Source organism: Rhodnius prolixus, unplaced genomic scaffold (genome assembly GCF_049639745.1).
Source record: "Rhodnius prolixus isolate KJV_2025 unplaced genomic scaffold, Rpr scaffold_4, whole genome shotgun sequence".
NCBI classification, from domain to species: domain Eukaryota; kingdom Metazoa; phylum Arthropoda; class Insecta; order Hemiptera; family Reduviidae; genus Rhodnius; species Rhodnius prolixus.
Window position 1 is genome coordinate 11863120 of NW_027411614.1, and position 24080 is coordinate 11887199.

General features: G+C 33.4%; 1 protein-coding gene across 7 annotated transcripts in view; it reads right to left on the reverse strand.

Annotated features, from left to right (window-relative positions):
- Positions 1-24080, reverse strand: part of caps (capricious) — an 810649-nt gene that overhangs the window by 490632 nt on the left and 295937 nt on the right. For 5 of the 7 annotated variants that reach the window (XM_074132376.1, XM_074132374.1, XM_074132381.1 and 2 more), the window contains one exon: positions 17795-17848. The exons of the other annotated variants lie outside the window; for them this stretch is intronic. The gene's annotated coding sequence lies outside the window, so the exon portion shown is untranslated. The remainder of the gene's footprint in view (positions 1-17794; positions 17849-24080) is intronic. 7 annotated transcript variants of the gene reach the window in all.

The window sequence follows — 24080 nt, forward strand, 5'->3', positions numbered from 1 at the left end:
AACATTCGCTGTGTTTTCTTCATCAAAGAAACTCAATATTGGATCCATCATTTTCATTATGAATTTTCACTTTTATTTACGTTTTCTTTTTTCAATATATATATTATAAGGAGAATTTATGAATAAGAAATACCTGTTTATTTATGCACTGAATTAGCTTTCCTTAAAATTCTTTTCAGGATTTTTAAGGACACAGGAAACTTTTAAAGATTAAATCTAGATTAGAGTTAGTGCCCAAAAAAGTTTGTTTAGACTAAGATTTTTCTAAAATTTCAACAAAGAGTAGATAATTTACTTATTAAAAGCAAGCTGTTATAATACGATAATTGTAGGTTGCCAAACAAGAGGTTTCAGACTCTATCATAAAGTTTATACTATTTCATCGTTGCTTATTGGTTTTCAAGTATTTCTAATACTCCGAGAAATATTCGCATCACAGGAATACGTTTACACTCTTTGTTTAGGCCATTGAATTCACGGAAATGGTCACAAAAGTTGTGCTAAACTAAAAACCAAATAGTGGCTAGGAAAAAAAACAGTCATAATTCTAGAATAATGGGCTGGTAAAAAATAGGCACAAAAACAGGCAAAATTATTTAGGTCTCATATTATTATTAAATACCAAATCCAAAAAGTACAACTGCAATAAAACTGGTGGAAAATATTGGCATAAGTTTTATAGCGCGATAGCATCACATGTTTGTGTAAAATTCAGGCGAGTAAACTTATACGAAACAGAATTCGTACGAGGAAAACGCCAGCCACTTTCGATCAATCAATTATCTTCGAATTAGTGATTCCACTTACACATTTAATCGCTGTCTATGTTATATACTGGTAATATGGTCGCACATAACGTTTAAGTGATGTTTTAAAAGATCCTAATTCTCACTATTATCCCAGAATTGTTACAAAAAAGGATTTGCTAAGAAAAGATTATTTGTTCAGAATTTTAAGAATTACTGTGTGAGTTTTTACACCAATATTTTTAGTTTGAAGCGTTTTGAAATAAAGAAGAGAGATCTCTGGACCCTTATCAATGGATTGAACGTGATAGGGACTAGCAGGTGTCTGGATACTGCAGCCTCTTTCGATCTCTTTTTTATATATAAAAAGAAGAAGTTCAGCTTGAGCAGTGCACGCTACGGGCCCCCCTTTCCACCCTATCTTTTCAACACACTTTAGAAAATTGTTTAAACTCGCTTCAAAGTTACAGCGAGCTGTGTGTATGAGTGTGGGATGTCTCAGTGTTAAAATTCCCCTATCAAAATAACATCTCAGGGGAGTTCAGTATGATGATGGAATACTTTTTCTAAAAAGGAGATGATTTATACGAAAATAGTAGGCTGATGTACTATGTTGAACTAAGTATGAACTTTGCAACGACTTTGAAATAAGATAAACCACAAGATGGCCGAAAATGATAAAAGTAAAAACTGGCTATGGGCGGGGCTTACATCAAAAGAATCGCAAGTTATTTATTTTTTCCACTCTTATGTTTCTAGATTGGGAATTTTAAAGCAATGAATTGACTTTTGTATTCAGAAGAAATTGTTGGTCTTGAGATCGTTAACAAAATCTTTTCATACTATATCCCAAACCTCAGGTTCGCTGCAGTGTGTAGGTACTTGCAGTAGATTCACCTACAGGGCGTTTGTTTAATTTTCTCAACTACACATTTTGAATTAATTGTATCCTTATTTTTATTGCTTAAAACTTAGCCTAATAATGTAACAAAGTACTGCAGGACACATTAGACTCATAACGCACTCAATTCGACTGTGGCACAAGTCAGCAAATTAGATTTTTGAAAATTCATGTCAATAAATGTCTGTGCTAACCGCTTTTTACGGACAGCATCGAAAATGTAAGTTCCCGTTTAGCTGTAGTATCAAGCATTGCCACAGTAAACGCGAAACATTTTATTCTCTCCTTGAGTTCATTAAATATTATTCTCACCTAATTTATTTGTATAATTGCATCACAGAAATTAGTAAAATAAATGATCTTGCTTGAAAAGTTTGTAGATTTCTGCAATATTACTAATTGATTTGTAGCTCAAACGATTCCCTGCTTTTGGTGTTTAAAATGATCATTGTAGGCAATACAAAAACAAATGAATCTCAAAGAAAACAAATCAAATTTGGAGGCTGAATATTAAAGCAAGCATCCTTGTTAAGAAATACTTGACCCTAATAATAATTTTCTTGTGGCTGTTTCAAGTGGTTTAAATTTGAATAGGTTTTTTTCTATTAAGTACTTTACAGCACCAAAATCTGGTAAAAACTCCATTTTCAAAAATTTGGCAGGATCACGATATTAATCTTAAGAATGTTTTGCAAGAAAAAAGAAAAAAAAGGAAAATCACTTGAGAACAATATGTTTATAATGGAGTTAAGGATGTCGTTTTATGGGATGACTGACAATAATACTAAAGAAAAATGTGTCCTCAAGGTTACATTTCACGTTTATTTTACATATATGGTTACAGGAAATGGTCCATGAAATAGAGTTCTACTACGTCCGCAGGAGAGGATGTATGTAACAGAGGGTGAGTGAAGAATACCGCGCCCCAGAATGCAGCTCCTTAATGTCGACAGTATCACTAAATTAGTTACCACATCCAACAATCCATGTTCATAGCATATGGTTGCACTTCAGCGAGCCAATCTTCGCTCAGATTTCATATTGCCATTATATTCTAGCCTAAAAAATAAATAAACATGCGGTTTTATTTTAGAATAGTTTACCACGGCTACTACTAAAACTTCTACCATTCTGTTCGTTTAAACACTGGTTAACCAGGTTATATTTTAACCTAACCATTCCATACCTATAATTCATGTTAATGTATATTAGTTAACTTTGCAGCTGCCTCACAAATATCTTCCCCTTTGTAAACCGCAAAACACTGCCACTGCAGTTATATCCTAAATATAATTGGAATAATTCATCGATTTAACAATATTTTACTACAACAAATTTACTAGCGAGGAAGTTATAATTATTAAAGGAATAATTTTGGGGGCGCGATTTGCGTGCAGGTAATGAATTCGCTGATATAAACAGTGTATAATTTTGTGGCTGAGAAATAGTCCAAGCTTGGTGCTCCTGATCTACTTGCATTGTTTTAACGAGTAATTTTTGAGCGAGAGGCATCAATAACTAGTCAAAACTGAGGAGTAATTTGTCATCTTTAAAGTAGTAGTCTTTCGAAGAAGTAAACTAAAAGAAATGAAAGCTAAAAATAGGCAAGTGTTTGATATAAGTAAACTAATATTAAATGTTCATATTTGTATAGAAGAATGGCTGGCTATATTTGAAGGCCGTTGAGTTTTCGAACTATTAGAGTTGTTTGGTTGTTATCTTCGGATGCCCATACAGATGTTAACTTCCCTGAAGAACTGCTAGCTCCAGGATAGGGTCGGTCTAGAGTTGCTGAAGTGAAAATATCTGAAAAAAAAATTTAGTAAAGTTTCACTTTCCAGCATCGACTTCACTCCCCGAGCAGAAAACTAAGATTCAGGCACGTAGTATTGAATTCTGGCAAATTCGGAAATACGCGAATTACTTCTTTATTTGATTGGCTAGAACAAAAGGAATAAAGGAGTTGTTCTTTGCGAATCGACAGAACTCATCTGGTTGAATGAGGTTTGCATTTACCAGGTTACCTCAACCTTTTCCCACTTGTAGCAAACCAAACTATATTTTCTTCCGTCTGGTTCACCACAAATTTTTCATTTTTTTTTTTGTGAAACAAGTATTTTCTAATACAGTTTTGAAATATTATTGATGGGCTGAACATCACTGTCCAAAATGGGTTTATTGAACCCAGCACTCAAGAGTCAACACATCCTACAGCGATTTTTAGATAATAAAGTCACCCATGTTTTCAAGACAACTTGCAGAAAGATTGGCGGAAGTTAGCAATCACAGGGATCACCCACTCGCTGTTTTAGCAAACTTTTCACCTCCAATGCCCACTAAATCAAATCAAATCCATTATCTTTTCCAAGAAAGCTCCACGAAAGCCAACAGTTAAGGGATAACCATTCTCTGATACCAACACTTCCTTTCCTAGCAATTGCCCTAGAAAGGATACATCCTTCTCTATTAACGTTCATAAAAGTCAGATGTGTACTCGAAATGAGACAAAGAGTTTCAATTTCCTTATCTTGGAATTGAAAATACCTTTTCTGTTTTATAGATTACGAGTACTTTAAAAAAAAAACACTCGGTCGCTTCAGAGTTCCGGAATCTACATTAGACCTGAAAGATCGTTTTCTTAGCGTAAGTTATTGTTGCTTGTCTTCTACTACGACCGCTGTAATTTTTTTTTAAAGAAGTGTAAATATAGAGAGATTAGAAGCGGTACGGGACCTACACCTTTCTTGTCTAATAGATGAAACCTCCCTTTCTAAAAAGGTTGAGGACTTCCGCTACTAGGTCCTTCTGCGCCAAAATCTCCTTTGGCCTCAAAGTTCCAAAGATATTATAGTGCAGTCGCAATGATTGCAACGCAATCAAATAACAAGTAAAAGACTGTTTCCTCCTCTTCCTGACACAATCTGCACAACGGTTCCGAGCTGATAGTAATTAATATTTAAATACCTAGACATTTTCAAGGCTCTCTATTGCTTTGGGAAAACTACAGAAGATCCAAGTTCATAATTGTTCACTTTAAATCTTTCATAACATGATTTGAAAATAACTTGAGGTAGAAGTTATTTACTAATAAATTATATGTAATTTCTTACGGTACCTGTGTAATTTATTGAATGGATAGTATTGCTCCAAGTCATAAATAAATAAATAAATAAAATAACCTTAAAAAATAAATACATATATAAAAAAGAGATAAAAAGAAAATGGCCACCTGCTTCCTGAAAGACACCGATGTATGAACGCCCCTCCGACTGAACTGGCGGTAAAGTTCCTACACAATAAGGAATTAAACTCGTTTTGTACTTCTTATAACTTAAAATCTATTAGCTTAAAACTTTAATTTCAACACAGAATTAAATTTGGTGCTAATATTTTGTACGGCTCGATAAAAGGATGTATTCCAATTGTGCAGATTTGCATTTTGGGTTTTCGTCGATAATTAACATATTGAAGTGCGACGAAATTCATCAAACAAAAGTAGCTCATTACTACGTATTCAATTTTACATTATTTATTATTTAACTATTCCAATGATTTTGATTTAAACTTCGTACTCTAATTGCATAAATAGATTTATAATTTTTATTTGAAATATATTTAAACCCTTTAAAGTGTTTTTTTTAGAATAATGTCTGGGACCTCTTTGACTAAAGATTCAATAAATCCAATATGTAAGTGAAAATCCCATTTAGTCTCTAAAAGCAAAAAGAAAACTTGACGAAAACAGTGCGCTCTCGCATGTCTTTAATTGCCTTAGGTGGACAGGTAGATTGTGTGATTATGAAGTGGCTCAGTCGTTGGATATTTATGCGAATTTGTAGCCTGCCATACTCTTTGTTGTATGGATTCAATCAAATGATGTATTGATTCAATCAAAGGATGTCCAGTCGATGTGGAGATTTAAAAGGATTTCCTTAAAGAGTATCTGGGAATATTTTAGTCCACATATTTATTTTGTTTTTTTGCCAGGACGACTTTATTAAAAGTGTAAGCTTTTACTCGAAAAATATTTGCTGGTAACTTAATTTTAGGAGTGTTCTTAAGGAATAAAGCGGAATTAAGTTGCTTCTAAAGTGGTATTTCAATTCGTTGCACGGTTTAACACCTGCATAATATTTATTTATAAGTGGCAAGTGAGCTCGACGCTGAAAGGCATTAGAGCGAAGACAAAGAAGAAGATAAGTGGCAAGTATATTGCCAAAATCTCTAGCTTGAAGCTGTACAACTGACTAGCGCAGTACTTGTCTTATTCTTGAAGGAATTTTTTTACAAATAGTTGCACATATAACATTAGAATGAAAATAAGACCATTTGTCAGTAAGATAAGCATAAATTCACAATTTAAGTACAAGAGTACCTACCTATTAATAGTTTCTTTTTCTGACTGGCCGCAATCGTAATTTTTTGTTTAAATTTTATTACCGTCCTGATAGTTCTCTGGTGGAGTCTAATAATTATAGAAATAGAACAGGAAGATCAATTCACTATTCTACGAGGTGTAAAAATGGAACAGACTCAATTAGGAAGTCTTTGTAACTTCAACTGGAACTTCTTCAAGCAGTTCTGTCAAATAAATCGTACAAATGAATATCGTGGGGAATAAGATGGAATAAGATTTTTCTATTCTTTCAAATAAATATGAAGAGAAATTTCTTTAATTCTGCGAGTGGAGAATAAAGGATTATTTAATGTTTCAGACCAAATTTACTTTATAATAAAATAGAAAAATAAAGCATACCTGCGCTTTGGAAGGAATTTCTTTATGACGGCACCTGTTCCATGTATTCCTTTTACACCTGCAAGCAGGTGCAGGCCATATCCTCCAATTACACTCTGATAGTGGACTCCCCTACTCACTCTGATTTACATTTTCACCTGCCACTCAGCTCTTCTACCATTATCCTAACGAATCTACCCTAGCCATGTAACAACTAGTTCCTTCAAATAGAACTATGTGAATATGTAACAAAAAAGTATCATTATTTTTCTTACCTCTTATATTCTTAATATTTTGACAATGAACTTTCTTATAGAACCAATTACATTTAAAAAAAAAAAAAAAATGGTGTGTCTCACGGCATTTTCTTACTTAAATTCTGATAGATTACAGTATTTTTATTGGCTCAAAACCGGATAGATCTCAGAAAGGGCACTTTATACCCACATTCTCCCTCTTAAAAGTACTCACAAATACTCACGTACAATCTTTTTCTCTCTATCAGACACAACCATTTTTTTTAAAAAAATACTTTTTCTTTTTTGGATTCAGTGAACCAAAAAAATGCCTATTTTCTTTTCTATTTTCTGGTAAAAAATTCAATACTAAACATTCGACTTGGTTGCAATATCCCAGTCAGAGAAAGTTTGGGGAAAAAAGATCAGTTTTATTTTAACTCCATTTCTGCCGTCAAATTAAAATCGTCGCAACATTCTTTAGGACCTAATTACTTGATCATCAAGTCATGTATCCAATACATGCGTTCATGTATGCATGAGTAAAATTGAATCGCCCAATATGAAGAATATATATTCTGAAAACAATAAATTTCTAGTAATAAGATGGAAGTATTTGCTTGAACACTAAAATATGTAAAATCTATTATATAAAGTAATTGAAAACGAGATAGCTGTTTGTTCATGCAAAATTGATTGTTATCTGCTAGTAATCTATATTATTTATTCCATATTTACATGGATATTGATGGTAGGATATATTGAAGGTAAGAAGCAAGAGATGGTAAATAGAAGGAGGTATAAGAAAAGGTACAGTTCTCGCGGTCCGTCTTACTGGATACATCCAATCAGCCTTTTACAACATACATCAAATGTCAGATTCAAGAGAATTTGCAATTGTGATTGGCATCCAGGAATGTCTGTGAAGACAAGATGTCTGCCATGTAGCTAGCGCTAGGCTCTTGGAAGCAAAGTGAACATCAATATACATATATATATATATCTCCCGCCAGTTTCTACATTATCTGTTTTATGCGCTGTTCACCGCACCCTAGATCACACTTCACTCTCCACTAGCTTCCTGTGCTAGTGCTGCTGTATCTAATTTAACTGTACCATCTTATATCTCTAACTATCCATCGCTGACTAGATATGAATTAACAAATAATTTACTACAATCTACATTCCATTTTATATGATAATTTTACTGAGTGATAATCAATCATCAATATTCCTATTTTACATTTGTTGGTGATCTAATCGTGAAGGATAAAAAAACCCGGACATTTTTAGAAATTCAGTTTATAAAAGATTAAGTTTCAAATTTATATCCGGGACATTCAATTTTCAGTTAATATCAGTCATCAAAATATGCTACTTAACTTCATTTTAAAAGAATCAGTTTTTAATCACTTTCCAACAATCATTCTGATTTTTTCTGATGAGTATATGTACATGCTTCATATGACCGTGGAGCTAAATCAACAACCTCGAAAGGTACGTTGTAGTAAGTCAACCTGGTATCTTGATACTTGAAGACTTCCAAATAAAAATTAGAGAGAGTGAGAGAGAGAGAAAAATCCACTCTTATCTGGAAATTTGCTGCAGTTATTGCTCTTTTTGGCATCAAAGTGCGTTCTTTAGAAATACTGGCAGAAGTTTTTCATTATTTAGACTACCGCCAGCAGTTGTTATCGCAAAATCAGACGTTAATGCTGCTACCTTCTCAAAAAATGTAGCATTAACGAGGAAGAACTTAGATGCTCTATGAAGCACGACATATGCTCAGGAGAGATGAATTCACAAATACACTTTGAATTAATTAACAAAAGGAACAAAGTTGCCGAACTGTAAATTAAACTCAAATTCTTTAACTAAAGCAGTCTTTTAAACCTGGCTCCCTCAATTATAATGAGTAAAAAGTAAAGTAATTGCCTATTTTTTCAGGCGGGGCTTAACGTCCAACTACCAAATTATGTGCCGTGGACGGAGGCGACTAGCAAACATACTTTACTGTAAATTTCTTTTATTAACCATTAAATAAAATCCAAGGCCTAAGACCAGGAATCGAACCCAGTACCACAATACATATTAGCTTCGCAGGTCTCGCCTCTAACCGCTCGGCTACCGTGGCGCCCTTATGATGAGTATTTGACGGCTTCTAGCTCGGCACTAATAGCTTGGAATGTGTCCTTTTTTAGTGACTCCCAAACTTGTTGCTTTCACTAACCACAATCAGTTCGTGTCACCATTATTTGAGCTCTATTCCTAGAAATAATTTCAAAAATACTTAAAAATAGTGATAACTTTAATCTCCATTAGATTCTGGGATTATCGGATTGAGCGGTTCATCTAGCTAAGGATGTTCGTTGGCTAATGCCAGTCAGTACTCATCAGGTTTCCATAAATGTGCATACCGCTAGGGAATTAGGAAAGCTAAATTTATTAAAGATGGAAGGGAGAAAACTCAGAGAAAAATTAGTTGTGAATCGAATTAGTCGAGCGGTTAGAGGCTACCTATCATTTATTGTGGATCTAGGTTCAATTCCCAGTCCTAGCCTTGGAATTTGTTTAATACTATCAGGGTATTCAGCATAAGACTACCGTTACTTCGGCAGGTGATTCTGGGCATCATTTGCAACAAAATATTCCATATAAACTATGGCTTGATTCGGCTCCGTTTTATAGATATTTTTAATTTTATGTTTTTTCAAGGTATCACTACTTTTTAGCAAAAAGTTGCCTATATTTTTCAAACTATTAAAACTACAGAAATTTCAATAAGCTCATTAGAAAGAAGGTTAAATTTTCTTTTAAATAAGCTAATTTATATTTCAAAATAATAATATCAAGTATTTCACTTTGTAACCCAATCATATGAAATAGCAAGTTTCTAATTTTTTCTACAAACTTTGACTTCATTTTTCTCAAAAATATTATATATGTAAAAAACGTGCACTATTCATGAAAAACATCTACATACAATCACTTTTCGAAAGGTATAATGCATTGGGGTTATTTTAAAAATTGATGCAGAAATGTGTGATTAATTGCAAAAAAGTAGGCCTCAAAACAGAGTCGGCATTATGAAAGGAATTCACCTACCATAAGAATATAATTAATAAGAATCATCAAATCCAGTATTATTTTTTGCAAACGTGTAATTTAATAATTTATTTATTTAAGAACTATATTCAAAAATATATAATTTACATTATAAATAATAAAATAAAATAAAAAGAAGAAATGGGTGTATGATGTTAAATGAGCGTTAGGTACCAATTCCAAAAGAAAGGATTTTCGTTTAACGAGTTTAGGACTGTGTGCTATTCTTTAGTTAATTAAAAAAATATGCTAAGTAATGTGAATAAAACACAGATTTTACTTTACTTATGCTTTTTTTATACACAGCTGCAGAAGCCTTTATAATTTGTGTTCAACACTGCCATCTTTAATAATTTCGTAATGATGATCATTGCAAGAAAAATTTGTGAATTAAATGCCCTCAGAAAAACTGAACAATGATGATGTTTCATGTTTTCATGGATAAAGTTATTTTATTATCAAACAATTTCACATTTTTGATCTGTTGGATTGGGCGAGAAATTTGACCGAAATAAGGATTTTATATTATTTAATGTGGAATGAGCAACATAATGTCTAATTAGAAAATTCTAAAACAATTAGTAGAAGGGCTTGAATTTGATTGAATAGGTATTTAGGTAACAGTTACACTGCACTGTGCTGTGTAAATTCTTACACATCCACTGCACCTAAATGAAACAATAAAACAAAAAGGAAAAAATGCCTATACATAAAAATGACTTAATAAATACATCTATATATGATGTAGGCTGTATCAGTATATGGGGAATTGATGTAGAGAATCTGGATCTGAGAATGAAGTTACAACCAGTGAACCGTTAAGTTAAGTCGAAAAGTGTCGAATCGCAGTCAGATAAAAGTGAGTAAAGCCGAGGGTCTAGGAATCCATTACACTTCTCCAATACATGGCAGCATTAATCGGATTTACTGTAAAGCTGCTAGTCTCTCTCTCTCTCTGTCTCTTCTATCTCCATCCAGAAGCTGCTGTGCTTTCTTCTAACAACCAGTCCAGTGTCTGTTTGTATGTCCAGTCAGCCACAAGGATATAGGTACAGTTTCCAGTCCGGGTGATTGGTGTGCGTGTGTCGGTTTTTTTGAAGATTCTGGATGGACCAATTAATTGACGGATATATCTCTGAATGTGCACCATTCTACTCTCTCTCTCTCTTTAGCACTCACAATCTACACACACCTGGTCCTGGTTCTGCTGAGAAGGATGATCGGCAAAATAGGTTTCATACTGTCTCATAATCCTATTTTGCGCTTGGACAGTCTTTAACTGGATTATAAAAATGTTGATGTTTAAATACGTTTCCGACTTCTGTGAAGAGGAACTAAGGTTTTAACTTAAACAAAAAACATAAAATTTGATTAAATGAACGTTTAAAAATTTAACATAAATATTGCCACACATCTGAGGTAAATGATTAAATTAACCCTTCGACCTCCAAGCTATTTAGTAGGGTAAATATATAAATGAAAAATGTGAAGTAGTACCTCCTTCTTACTACACGACACGCCACAATATTTGGCCCTTATTAGGCGAGTACACGATATTAATATTAAGGTAAATAAAAACTAAGTACACCTGCATGATGAGGGATCCTCTTCAACCCACATGTAGATAATATGCTCTAATTTTAGAAAACGTTAGGCAACCAAGATTGACAAATGCTTAAATTAAAAAAATGATTTTTTTTTACACTCTAATGAACTGATTATAGCATGTTTTTGTTTCATGAAAAACTTATTTCATTATTTGAAACAATTATATTTTTCTTTGACCGTTTTGCAAACTGGTGCAAAGAAAACTGCATATTATCTTTGTCTTTGGTAAAGGATGAACTTTTTGTAAAAAATTCAATTAATATCTGAACAATATAAAAAGAGATATGAAAGATTGACATTTTAACGAATTCGAAAACATCAAAAATTTAACCTTCTACAGGGTGACCAGAGTTATATGCTCCACCCACTTTTTTTTTAAACGTCGGGAAATTTCGAAAAAATAAAAAACACGTATTTAATCTTTTTTAGTCTAGTTTATTTTCAGTGATTGACCCATTTTTCTAAACCCTTGTATCTCGAGATACAGCATCCAACTTTTGTTTTTCAAATGGAACGTTATATTTTTTGTTGCATATTTTTGTAGTATTTGAGCTCCTAAAAATAACAAAAAAAATTTTTTTGAAATCGGTTAGGGTTTTCAAAAGTTATGGTAATTTAAAATATGAAAAACAAACAGTTTACTGTCAAAATGACGTTATTTTTTTTTAAGAATCTGTTCAAACTGGGCACAACCAACGGATAGGCAAGCCAAAACTCTGGACTCCCACACTTTGCTTGTAGCAGCTCTTATGGAGGCGAAGTCAAGATCTAGGCAGGCTAGAGTTATTCGACGTTTCAGATCATCGACTGAAGCCACGGGATTAAGGATACTTTACACTTTATTTTTTTAGGCATCCACACAAAAAATAGTCCATTTGGGATAATTCCGGAGATCGAGGTGGCCATTGGATGGGACAATGAGTCCCTAAGCACTTTTCATGGAAATTTCTGTCCAGGTAACCTCGAACCACTCTCGCATTATGTGCCGGGCAACCATCTTGTTGAAAATACATATCTAGCCGACGTTGTAGATGAACATCTTCAAGCAGAACTGGCAAAATGTCTCTTAAAAAAAGTTAGATACCTTGCACCAGTTAAGTTCTCTCTGTAGAAGTATGGGCCGATTAGTTGATTTCCTAAAACTCCTCACCAAACGTTTGTAGAAAAAACAACCAGAACGTCGAATAACTCTAGCCTGCCTAGATCTTGATTTCGCCACCATAAGTGCTGCTACAAGCAAAGCGTGGGAGTCCAGAGTTTTGGCTTGCCTATCCGTTGGTTGTGCCCAGTTTGAATAGATTCTTTAAAAAAAATAACGTAATTTTGACAGTAAACTGAAATTTGTTTTTCATATTTTAAATTACCATAACTTTTGAAAAACCTAACCGATTTCAAAAACATTTTTTTGTTTTGTTTTTAGGAGCTCAAATACTACAAAAATATGCAACAAAAAATATAACGTTCCATTTGAAAAACAAAAGTTGGATGCTGTATCTCGAGATACAGAGGTTTAAAAAAATGGGTCAATCACTGAAAATAAACTAGACTAAAAATGATTAATTACGTGTTTTTTATTTTTTCGAAATTTCCCGCCGTTAAAAAAAAAAAGTTGGTGGAGCATATAACTTTGGTCACCCTGTATATCTAATTAACTATTATAACTAGAATATTGCAATCTATACCAGTTATAGAGCAAACATTTCTCATTTCTTTAGTAGGTGTAAGAGCATAATGACAATTTAGAGCCAAATAGGGAGCTTTAACCTAAATCCTAAATTTAGGTGTTAAATTTTAACTAAATCTTCGTGGTAAATTTTATCAAAATGGGACTAAGCGTTACAGAAATATTAGTAATAATAGTTTTAGAGAAGGTTTAACTTGCTTGGGGCGAACTCCCCTCCTTATGAGGCACAGCGTCGAAATTTCTAAAATGTAAATTTATACAAAATTTTGTATGATTGGAAATTTCCAATCGATCGACACCTCATTCTTGAAAATCAGTTCACTCGTCAATAGTTTGAAGCGATTTTACATACTTTCCCTTAACAGGTGTAAGAGCAGAACGTCTCTTTAATGATACGTAGGAGAGCCCTAACCCTTTCATCCTGTCAGATTTTATCAAAATCGAGCTGAGATTTACAGAGTTATATGTGTAATAATAATTTTGGAGGAGGCCACACATACGAGGGGCTAACTTCTCCCCGGTTCAATGTACAACGTCAAGACCCTGAAAGAGGCACATCTACATTCAATTCTGAATCGAATGACACCTCATTCATGAAAATCGTTTTTTACAAAAGAAGGTAACAAGAAGAAGAAGAATTTTTGAAAATGCTGTTTCTGCTCATTTTCAGCAAATTTTTTTCTTAAAAATCTATTAAATCTGAAAATCTATTAAATCTGAAAATCTATTAAATCTGAAAATCTATTAAATCTGAAAATCTATTAAATGGTTGCATAAAAATTACAGTTATAAAAGAGGATTTTCCCAATATTATAAAGAAAATTTTGGAATGTATTATTATAATTATGCAATAAAATTTTCTAGGGCATTGCGTCTAGGTTCTGATTTATGTTGATGGTAAATAAAATAACAGATTTGATTTAAAAAAAAAACTAATGGTGAACTCATAAGTGAAGATTTTTCGAACAGATGAATGAATTAAATGTTTGCCTGTGGTTACCATACAAACCTCTTTTGTCGACTTCAACGTTAGAATAAAATTCTTATTTTTTGGTCCGTGACAATCATTGAAGTTTGTAATATACGTATAGCATCGTCCAAATAACCAATTTATGAATCCTACAGCTGTAAAGTTTTTGTCATTTTGCTGCTGGGTGTTGCTTTCTTAGTTGCTTCTCACACAAGATTTTGGTACTTCGAAAGAAATATTTACCTACTAATTTTTTCATATTCCTCATTATTGCAAACAACGAGCCGGAAATGAATAGTTAAGAAGGTTATTAAATAAATCTTAGAAACAAAGCGGAAATTACTTGAAGAGGAAACTGCTGTGTTAGGACGTCCTTTTGGTAGTCGGAGGACTAATTAGAAGCTAAGACAGAGAACTACTGCAGACCGTTTGTATACGTGTTTAAACTGTCAGGACGGACTGTTTTAATAAGAGATATTTTTAGAGTTATTCTTTGCCTTATTATTGGAAATATACAATAACTTTACCGCTGATTTTATTGAAATAACTTCCTAAATTTCAGTTGTTCTAATGATCAAGATTACTTCCGCTTCTAGGTGCGAATAGAGAGTGGAGTAGAAAGGATAAACTCACGGCGCACAAAAGTTTCTAGTCCACTTAAAATTACACGCCACAGATTCTCGAAAGGATTTTTTTTTCCTGGCTGAAAATAAAGCTGGGAATAAGATATTACAGCAAAATGAACGCTATGAATTCTAAACAAGTGACAGGAATATTTCTAAGATATAGATTGTAGAATAACCCTTTCTGTGAACAATATTTTTTTTACCTTCATTGACAACTACTAACTGGGTAATAATTATATTTTATTCAGTATTTCTCTGAAAGTAGTTCTAGAAAATTATGGAATCTATTTCCAACTTATCTATCAAATACATTCGTACAGATCTTTTTAGAAGTTTAGATACAATAATTCGCATGTAGGGAAGGCAACGCCAATCCCAAAAATTGTAACGTCTTCACCTTCTAAGAGACCAAACTTCTATTTTCATTGAAATCATTTTTTAACTCACAAAAAAGGCCAAAAACCTAAACCAGGGGTAGGCAACCCGCGGCTCGTTTATCCAAATTGTATGGCTCGTCAGCCTGACCAAAATATATCGTATATTTTAATTTTATTGGAACAAATGAAAATTTCATTTGTTAAAGTAAAGATATTTTTTCAAAAATAATTTTAAATATGATAGGTTAGAAATTGAATAGTATTATAATAAAAGAAAGTACGTAATTATACAGGGTGTTCATTTTAAGATGGCTCAAATGCATTTCATGCTTAAACGGTTAATCTGAGCAAAAAATGATAGAGGAAAAATTTGTTGCCCGTCACCTCTAGTTTCAGAATATTGAGTTGATTTTAGATTCCTGCTCGCATTCGCGGCTGACGCGCGACCAAACGTGATACAGAGAGCAGTTGATGACCTCTAGGCTAAACTGACTTGCGAGCCAGAGGAGACACTTTGAAGGCACACTACATGCTTCACAAGTTGAGTAAAGTGCATTATTTGATAAATTAAGGTATAAGTTTGAACCTTTAAAAGTAAGATATTGATCATTTAAATATGTGACAGGAGATTTCCAATTTTTTTGATAATTAAAAGCAACTCTCCCAAAATTACCAAAAAAGTATTATAGCTTCTTGTTTGGGACAGAAGTAAAATTACTTTTTAGCCCTTTTGTCTTTGCTTTTGAACATCTAAATCTCTTAACATTTGATTTTTCTTAGAAAAATCACTCGGAATACGACTTATTTCCCGATATTAAGAAAAATACTAGCTTTACTGCCTAGGAAATATTTTTAGTAGAAAGGGGTAAAAAAAAAACATAAAAATGACCTATTGCGTGCTCTTCTTTCTCTTTGATAACAAGTTAAAAAATTGAAATATGATTAATAAATACCAGATTTTGAAATGGCCTAGCACCTTTAATTTTGAAGATATCGAATTGCGGTTTCTTTTTTTCATAACTTGTTATACTCTTTAAAACTGTGTATGAAAATGGGGTCAACTGCGAACCATCACTTTTGGTCGCACGTCAGCCGCGTATGCAGGCAGGAATCTAAAATCAAGTCACATATTCTGAAACTAGAGGTATCGGGCAACAAATTTTTCCTCTACCATTTTTTGCTCAGATTAACCGTTTAAGCATGAAATTCATTTGAGCCGTCTTAAAATGAACACCCTGTATAAAACTGCCGCCTTTTCATTCAAACACTGGTTTAGTTATTATTTATCTGTTTATTTACTTTGCAATATTTAAAAATAAAAAATTTTATAAAACATGTAAATGTTATTGAATATCATAAAATAATAATTAGTGTATGCAAATGGCCTACAGAGTTTTTTACACCATCATCCCTGCGGCTCTTGGTTAAGATTTTTTAAAATTATATAAGGAAAAATGGCTCTCTACTTGAAATAGGTTACCGACGCCTGAACTAAACCATTCCTAGTAAACTGTCTTTTCGCCTTCTTTACTGTCGTATATTTTTACTGGCTGGAATGTTTTAATTAAACAAAACAATGCCGTTTTCATCTTTTCCTGGTTTAATGCAGTTCTTATTACGTACTCGTATATTAACAATTGATTTCTGCAATATTCCTAGAAGAGGAAATTAATTTATAAGTTTTCTTTTATTAGATTATTTTTTTTTGAAAGCGGAGCTTGTTTTCTGCAAATAGGAATCCCAATTAGATGTAGCGGATTTGGATTCACTTCCTTTCAGAGCTGGCATTAGTTACTATCAGGGTGTTCAGCATAAGACTACGGTAACTTCGGGAGGCGATTCTGGGCATCATTTGCAACAAAAAATTCCATATAAACTATAGCTTGATTCGGCTCCGTTTTATAGATAATTTTAATTTTATGTTTCTTCAAGGTACTACTACTTTTTAGCATACAGTTGTCTATATTTCTCAAACTATTATAGCTACAGCAATTTCAATAAGCTCATTAGAAAGGAGGTTAAATTTCCTTTTAAATAAGCTAATTTGTATTCCAAAATAATATGTTAATATTGAGAAATATAGACAACTGTTTGCTAAAAAGTAGTAACACCTTGAAAAAACATAAAATTAAAAATAAAACGGAGCCGAATCGAGCCATAGTTTATATAGAATTTTTTGTTGCAAATGATGCCCAGAATCACCTCCCGAAGTTACGGTAGTCTTATGCTGAACACTCTGTATAGTAATGAAGGACAAGACTTATTTTGCGGAAATACTTGTAAGAATAGAACTAAACAAATCTAGAATAGATATTTCTAGAATATTTGAATATATATATCTAAATATTTCTAAAATAGAAATATTTTCTCCAGCTGTAAGAAAATTTTGAACTTAATAAACTAATACAGTGCAACTTCGTACAAATACTTCATAAAAAAATATTGCAACATTTAATTTTTTGTTACAAAAAATAAAACAATATTCGGTAGGTTTCTTTTATGTTAGGAGTCGAGTCGTTAGATAGAGTTTGTGTGGGTGTGTCCAATTTTCTAGAGCCAAGACAAAGGGCGGATAGCGGAGCTCGGCTGGTGCAAGTAGATGTTGGTAAGACTTTTTACGATCCACAATACTTGCATGACAGCAATATCACCTGGTACGGCTAGCTTCAAATTTTACAACTTTACTCCTTCCACTATTGCACTAGTGCTGTGAACATGTCGCCCTTATACTTGTGTGAGTGTTCGTGTGCCCTTAGTGCAAGTACGAGTATTACATGAGCAACTGGGTCAAATTTAAAATTCTTACCTTTCTCTTTAGCCAGCGCTTTCTTCTGAACCTTAAATTCACCTCATCTTATTTCTATAACAGAAATGAAAAATAAGAATTACTGATTCACTTAATTAAATAACCTATTATTAACTTCCCCGTTCTTATGTATTAATACATAAACTTTTCCATTAAAAGGCTACACAAAATGTAATCATAACATGGACTAAAATTACATTGTTTAGGAAATTCTTACTCAAGACAAGATTAAATTATGTGTCATCCGCAGAGTAACAAGAATCCCACTGTTGTCTGCATTCTAAACGTAATTCTCTAATCTAAAATTGAACATAACTTTAGATTAGATGAAGGTTGGTCCGTCAGCCTGTGTTCTAGAGGATATAAGGGGTCCGTTCTAGTTAGCACCCTCCATTCCGGTTCAGTTTGATTAGACTTCAGAGAGTATGGAAACGGAGCATAGGTTATTCTGCTCCTAAGTGTTCCTCTTCTTTTTCTTCTTGCCAAACCTGTACAAGATGCCTGTTGCCAGTCCCCAGGCGATACAGGTTTTTTTGTTTACTCAGCCTGCAGTGACTTTTCAAGAGGCCTATGATCGCCTGAACCTTCATCCACCCCTCTTTTGGCCTGTCTCTGGCCACAGATGTACACCCTCCATTGCTTACTGGTGTGGCAACCACTGCTGCTTCATTCGCTATGCCGTAAATCACTTAGGTTCTTTTAATCTCCTCGGCCAGGCAAATAACGTCTCGTCTCATTGTGTTTTTGCCCTCAATGGGTAGTACCCTCCACTGCCTTGAATTATAATTTACAGGAGTTAATGGTCCGCAAAGCTTCTTGGGTACCAGACAAAAATACGACTTAGGAACTGATAATCCTTCTTATATTCAATCTCAACACCAAAAATGTAAAAAAATCTAGTTCTATCTTTGTCTAGTTTCTTTTTTGCCAAACTTAGTTATCGTGCCCTGGAGTATCGTGTTTAACCCGCGTTTTCGGATTGGAGACATTCGAGGACACCTACAAAGTGTAATTAATCTAAATTAGTTGCTCAAATATTAACTATACTGTCATTATTAATATTTAGGCGCCACGTCAGCCGAGCGGTTAGAGGCGAGGCCAGCAAAGCTAAGATGTATTGTGGTACTTAGTTCGATTCCCGCTCTTGGCCTTATTTAATGTTTAATATGAAAACTTTATTGTAAATTACATTGCTAGTCGCCTCCTTCCACGGTAACTAATTAGTAGTTGGACGTAAAGCTTGCCTAAAAAAATAGGCATTCCTTTCTTATTGTTCTTCTCTGTGTCACAATCCAGTTAGTTGGTCCTGGCCTCCTCGATCTTACGCCAAGTCATTGTTTCTTATAAGAGAAAGTGTGTTTCTGTAATAAGAAGATGTTAGACTTCATTTGCAAGTACCATTTCAATGAACTATACAGCCATACTCCTTTATATGGATTAAAAGAAAATTTCTCAAACATTTTATGAACGATTATTCATTTTTCTTACTTTCGAAAATGGTTCCTAAGATTTTGTCTTTGAACTTCACATTTAACTTAGTTACAAAAATTCTTAGTCTTTTATATTTTTGCAGGAAAGTCCGTTTTGGTTCTGGATTGGCTTTCTCTGAAGTATAATTTCAGTATAACTAACTTACGGTTTTACTGAGAGTTTAAAGGAATGCTATGAATTATGACAAGTGATAGTCGTATGAATAATCAGAAAAGTATCTCTAAATTCTACAATGATGTGAGTAGGCAGAAACATTGGTTTTTTGATTTCTTCAATCCGTACTGTGGGGTTGTACTACCACTGCATTGCCTGCCAGCAGCATACAGTTTGGAAGTTGGTTTTCTCAATTAAGGAGAATGATTCCTCTATTTGAATATCGAGCTCCTAGAGAAGGTATCTTTCTCCTTCAAGTAGCTACTTTTACGAGTATGAAGGACCTTTTTTGTGGAATACCAGCATAGTTCAATTTTCAGATAAGTATATGTACGTGTTAGAACCGTAATTTTGTTTTGTTCCTTTTGCTTAGAAAAGCTTTATAATATTTGGAAGTATAATATAGTACAAAAATTATATGCAAACTAAATTAATAATTGAGCTTGGACAAAAAAAAAAAAAAAAATGAATTAGGTGGAAAGAGTTGTTTCGGAAAAGAGAGAGGGTTGGCTTCTTCAAGTAGGTGTAATAAATCGCGATGCCAGTAGAAAGGAGAGTGTTAGGGCTTCCTGACGAATGGAATTTAAGAATTGCCCTCTTGGGTGGTTCCCTGCTGTATAACCCTCTCGACTCCGCTGTTGGACGGGAGTATTTTTAGTGTTGAGACGTGCTCAGGATAGTAACAGAAATGTGTAGCAGGAGTTCTCATTGCACTCTTCTGACTCACATATTAAAGGATCTTACAAGGCAGAAAGAGAGGGAAAAACAAGCCAGAAAGATTGCAAAAAGTTTGGTGTGGTGTACCCCGGAGGGCAGTAAAAATGCCTAGCTAGTTCCTCCCGTAACCGTTCCTGGTTGCCGTCTTCTACTATTTAGACAGATCACTTTACATGAACGTTCTCGCTTTATTTATCTATCGTACAGATCTTTGTCATCTTCCCGTGTTCCACCTGACTTACTCCTATTGCATAATAGTGCAATCTTTATAAAAGTAACGATAAATTGTACAATATGGATGCCGTTCAAACTGTCAGCTCCCTTTTTCGGCAAACTGTGAGCTTTCAGTTTATGTTAGAACTGAGGCGCCACGGTAGCCGAGTGGTTAAAGGCGATACCTGTAAAGCTAATATGTACTGTGGTACTGGGTTCGATTCCCGGTCTAGGCAATGGATTTTATTTAAAAGTTTAATAAAAGAAATTTACAGTAAAGTATGTTTGCTAGACGCCTCCGTCCACGACACCTAATTGGTAGTTGGAAGTTAAGCCCCACCTGTTAAAATAGGCACTTTACTTTACTTTACTTTTTTACTTTACAACTGTTTTTAAGCGAAGCGGCTAAAACCTAAAAATTATGAGTCAAATTGTCATTTCTTTAACAGTTTGCTTTAACAGCTTAAATAAACACATTTTTAAAAATTTAAAGAATTATTTCTAAAATACCAGTGAATGTAAGACAGTTGGAAATTAAAAAAATTGTGATAATTTAAAAAAAATATTAATAACCAACTGTTTTTGTAGTTTGAAAGAATTCACTGAGGTAAACTGGAGACCTGGAGATTTCGAACTGAAGTGACAATAATAATAATAAAGGTAATATTATTATTATTGTCACTTTAAAGTTCAGTGTCGTTTCAGTTCGTAAATTATTTATATCACAGTCATCTTAAAACTTTTGTATACTTTTTGTATTATGAAGATTCGAAATATTTTAACGTGCCTTTTGTATTTTTTTATATGTTCAGGCAATAAATAAATAAAAGCAATATGGTGTACTAGCGCATAACTTCTGACTATGATGATCTAGTTACCATACCTTCAATTTTATAGCTTACTAAAATTGCCATAAGTCTTTATGTCTAACCTATATCTCAAAAACAAAATAATCATTTACCATTTACAAACCCAAAAACAACAGCTTCGAGGGATGCAACTGTACAGAAAGAAGATTTGATGAAGGCTGTACCCTTGCAAAAGACTCTGTCTTCCAGCCATTCCGGTGTTTCTTAAGATAAAATTCTATTAAATCTTCTCTGATCTTTAACTGAGTCTAGATTTCGATTTTTTTTATATACCTTTTTAACTTTATTTAAAATGAAATGAAAGCTCGCAAATTTAACCTTTTCTCTGTATTTATTGACTTGATTTTCAGGTAGTATTTAGTAGAATAAATACAATTTAAATGAACAAACGAGCCATTTATTTCAAAAGCCGTATTTATACTCGTATATCCGAACATGGCTACATTTTACCTAATTAACTTCGCAAGAATAAACTAAAATACAGTAGCAAATAACCAATTCACTAAAATAGATTTAAATTGTGATAAAAGAGATTGAAATAGTTATTGCTAATGCTCTAATAAATGGAATGAGATAATAGAGTCCATAATAGAATTATCTATAAATAACTATTTCTTTCAATAAAAATGTATGAAGGCATTTAGTTTTGTAAGTGGAGAAAATCATTGGCAAGCTAACTTATTGACAATATATATTTGAGCAAATTGTATATAAGTAGTGCTTGTAATGCCACCTCTTTGTCAGTTATTTCCTCACGGACTATTGGCTCAGCTGTTTCAACTGAAAATAGAAAGAATTCCAACTCTTTATTGTGACTTTTCATGGGATATGAGCCTCTCCCTTCATGACTATTATTGCTACATCTTACATTTAACCTACTTTATCCGTATAATGTTCCCTACTTTCTGTATCATGTTTTGCTTTTATTGCTTTAAAGGTTTTAAACAGTTTTTCAGCGATGATAATTTATTTTACAGCTTAAAGATTTGTATTCTTCTTCAGAAGTAATCTTCAGCCTGCTTGAAGAAGTCTTGTGATAGCCCACACAATATGCTACAAGTTCGCATTAAATTGGAAAAACCTCACTTCCTTCCTTAGTATCTCAGCCCATGGTGAGCTTAAGCCGCTACAGTCATCCGCACCACGATTCCTCATCATCATTCTACAACTTTGCAGGCTATCCAAATCATCCACCAGGTCTTTCCAATCATCTAAGCAATGCCCCGCTTGAGTACTTTCCCACTTTGGGTATCTAACCTCTTTTACTCGGTGTACGAAACCCAACTATTGCAGTTTAAACAAAGCAGCTTTTTTTTAGTTCACAAAATCATACTCCTTATCTTGTTCTCCTTATTCTTCAATTGTACCAGAATCTTTATGCTATTTTCGGTTTTTACAGGTCCAATTATTGTTCTCACCGTTTTTCTTTCCACCTGCAAAAACTTTGCTCATCTGCCAAAAAGTTGCTCTCGACAAATTTCTCAACTTTTACTATTTGAAGGGTCCAAATGCATCATCTATTCGATGACAAAGATTCCGCTACATATCCTTTTGGACGATGTATTGTGTCCAAATATTCAAAGTCTCTTTTTCTCTTAAAAAAACCTAATTTCTATCCCTCAGGTTCCCAAATATCCTTTTTTCTTTCTTAAATTAACCTTCATTCCAAATTCTTAGGCCACTTTTGGGAAGGAGGACTTCAGCTCAGCTTAAAATTTTGAAAACGATTATTCGACATCATCGCAGATTAAAACATTGAGCCCATTTGTACCATCTTAGAATAACTGCCCACTTAAACTGCTTAACAGCCATCTAAACATTGCGTCTAAATAATATCGATTTAGATTAGAGACCATAGTTTCTTAAATTTTCTCATTTTAAGAAAAATATGTTAACATGCACCATAACGTCTCCAAAACTAAATAATTTGGTACATACCCAACCAAGACTGTCCAAGGCGGACAGAAAACCGCCAACCCTTACAAAAATAAAAACTTCATCATGAAACCTATTTAAAATATAGACCAGTGGAGCAACCAGTCCGATAATAAGGAGGTAAGACGCAGGGTTAACTTGACATTTGAAGAGACAAAAGCTTACAAAGGTTATTCAAGAAGACGTTCTGCCATTGACTTCAATCCTATATCCAGAATTAATGACTATTAGTTACTATGTACTAATATATCTACAGCTGCAATTTGGGTGTGCATCATACTATTATTAGATTATTATGCTACTGCTCGAAATTACTAAAATCGTGACAGTATTTTTTTTTGTTCGCTAAGTCGTGAAAGACGGTAGGTAATGTAATTTTTACTAAACATAACACGTGTTTTTTTGTCCACAATGAATCTCTGAGTACATTTCATAACTTGCTCCCTCAATGGTAGATGCTGAAAAAATGAGTAAATAATATATAACTTAACATATTCGTGTTAACTTTGAACATACTCAGCATTTGCGATGACCAGATCTAGAAACAATTTGGCAACTATGACGTAGGCTACTCTTAATGAAGGCAGGAGCCTTGCTCAAGCTTGTATAAAGAAAAAACAAAAACAAATTTATCACGTATTCGCCTCCTTTAAAAATAAAAATATTGTCATTCCTTACTTTTCCAAAGAGAATTTAATGTCTGTTCGTTCTTAATGGTAATTTCGCTGTATCTTCTCCTATTAAACAATGCAACCATGCTTAGAAAATAAGAAAGAAATGCTGTGTTAAAAAAATCATGTAAGAACAACCTCATAAATTTAAATTAGAATTTGGAAATGATTGAGTAGGCGAAGTTGATTTGCGAACAGTTGTTTACAGATAATGTTTGCACTTAGCAAACACCATTG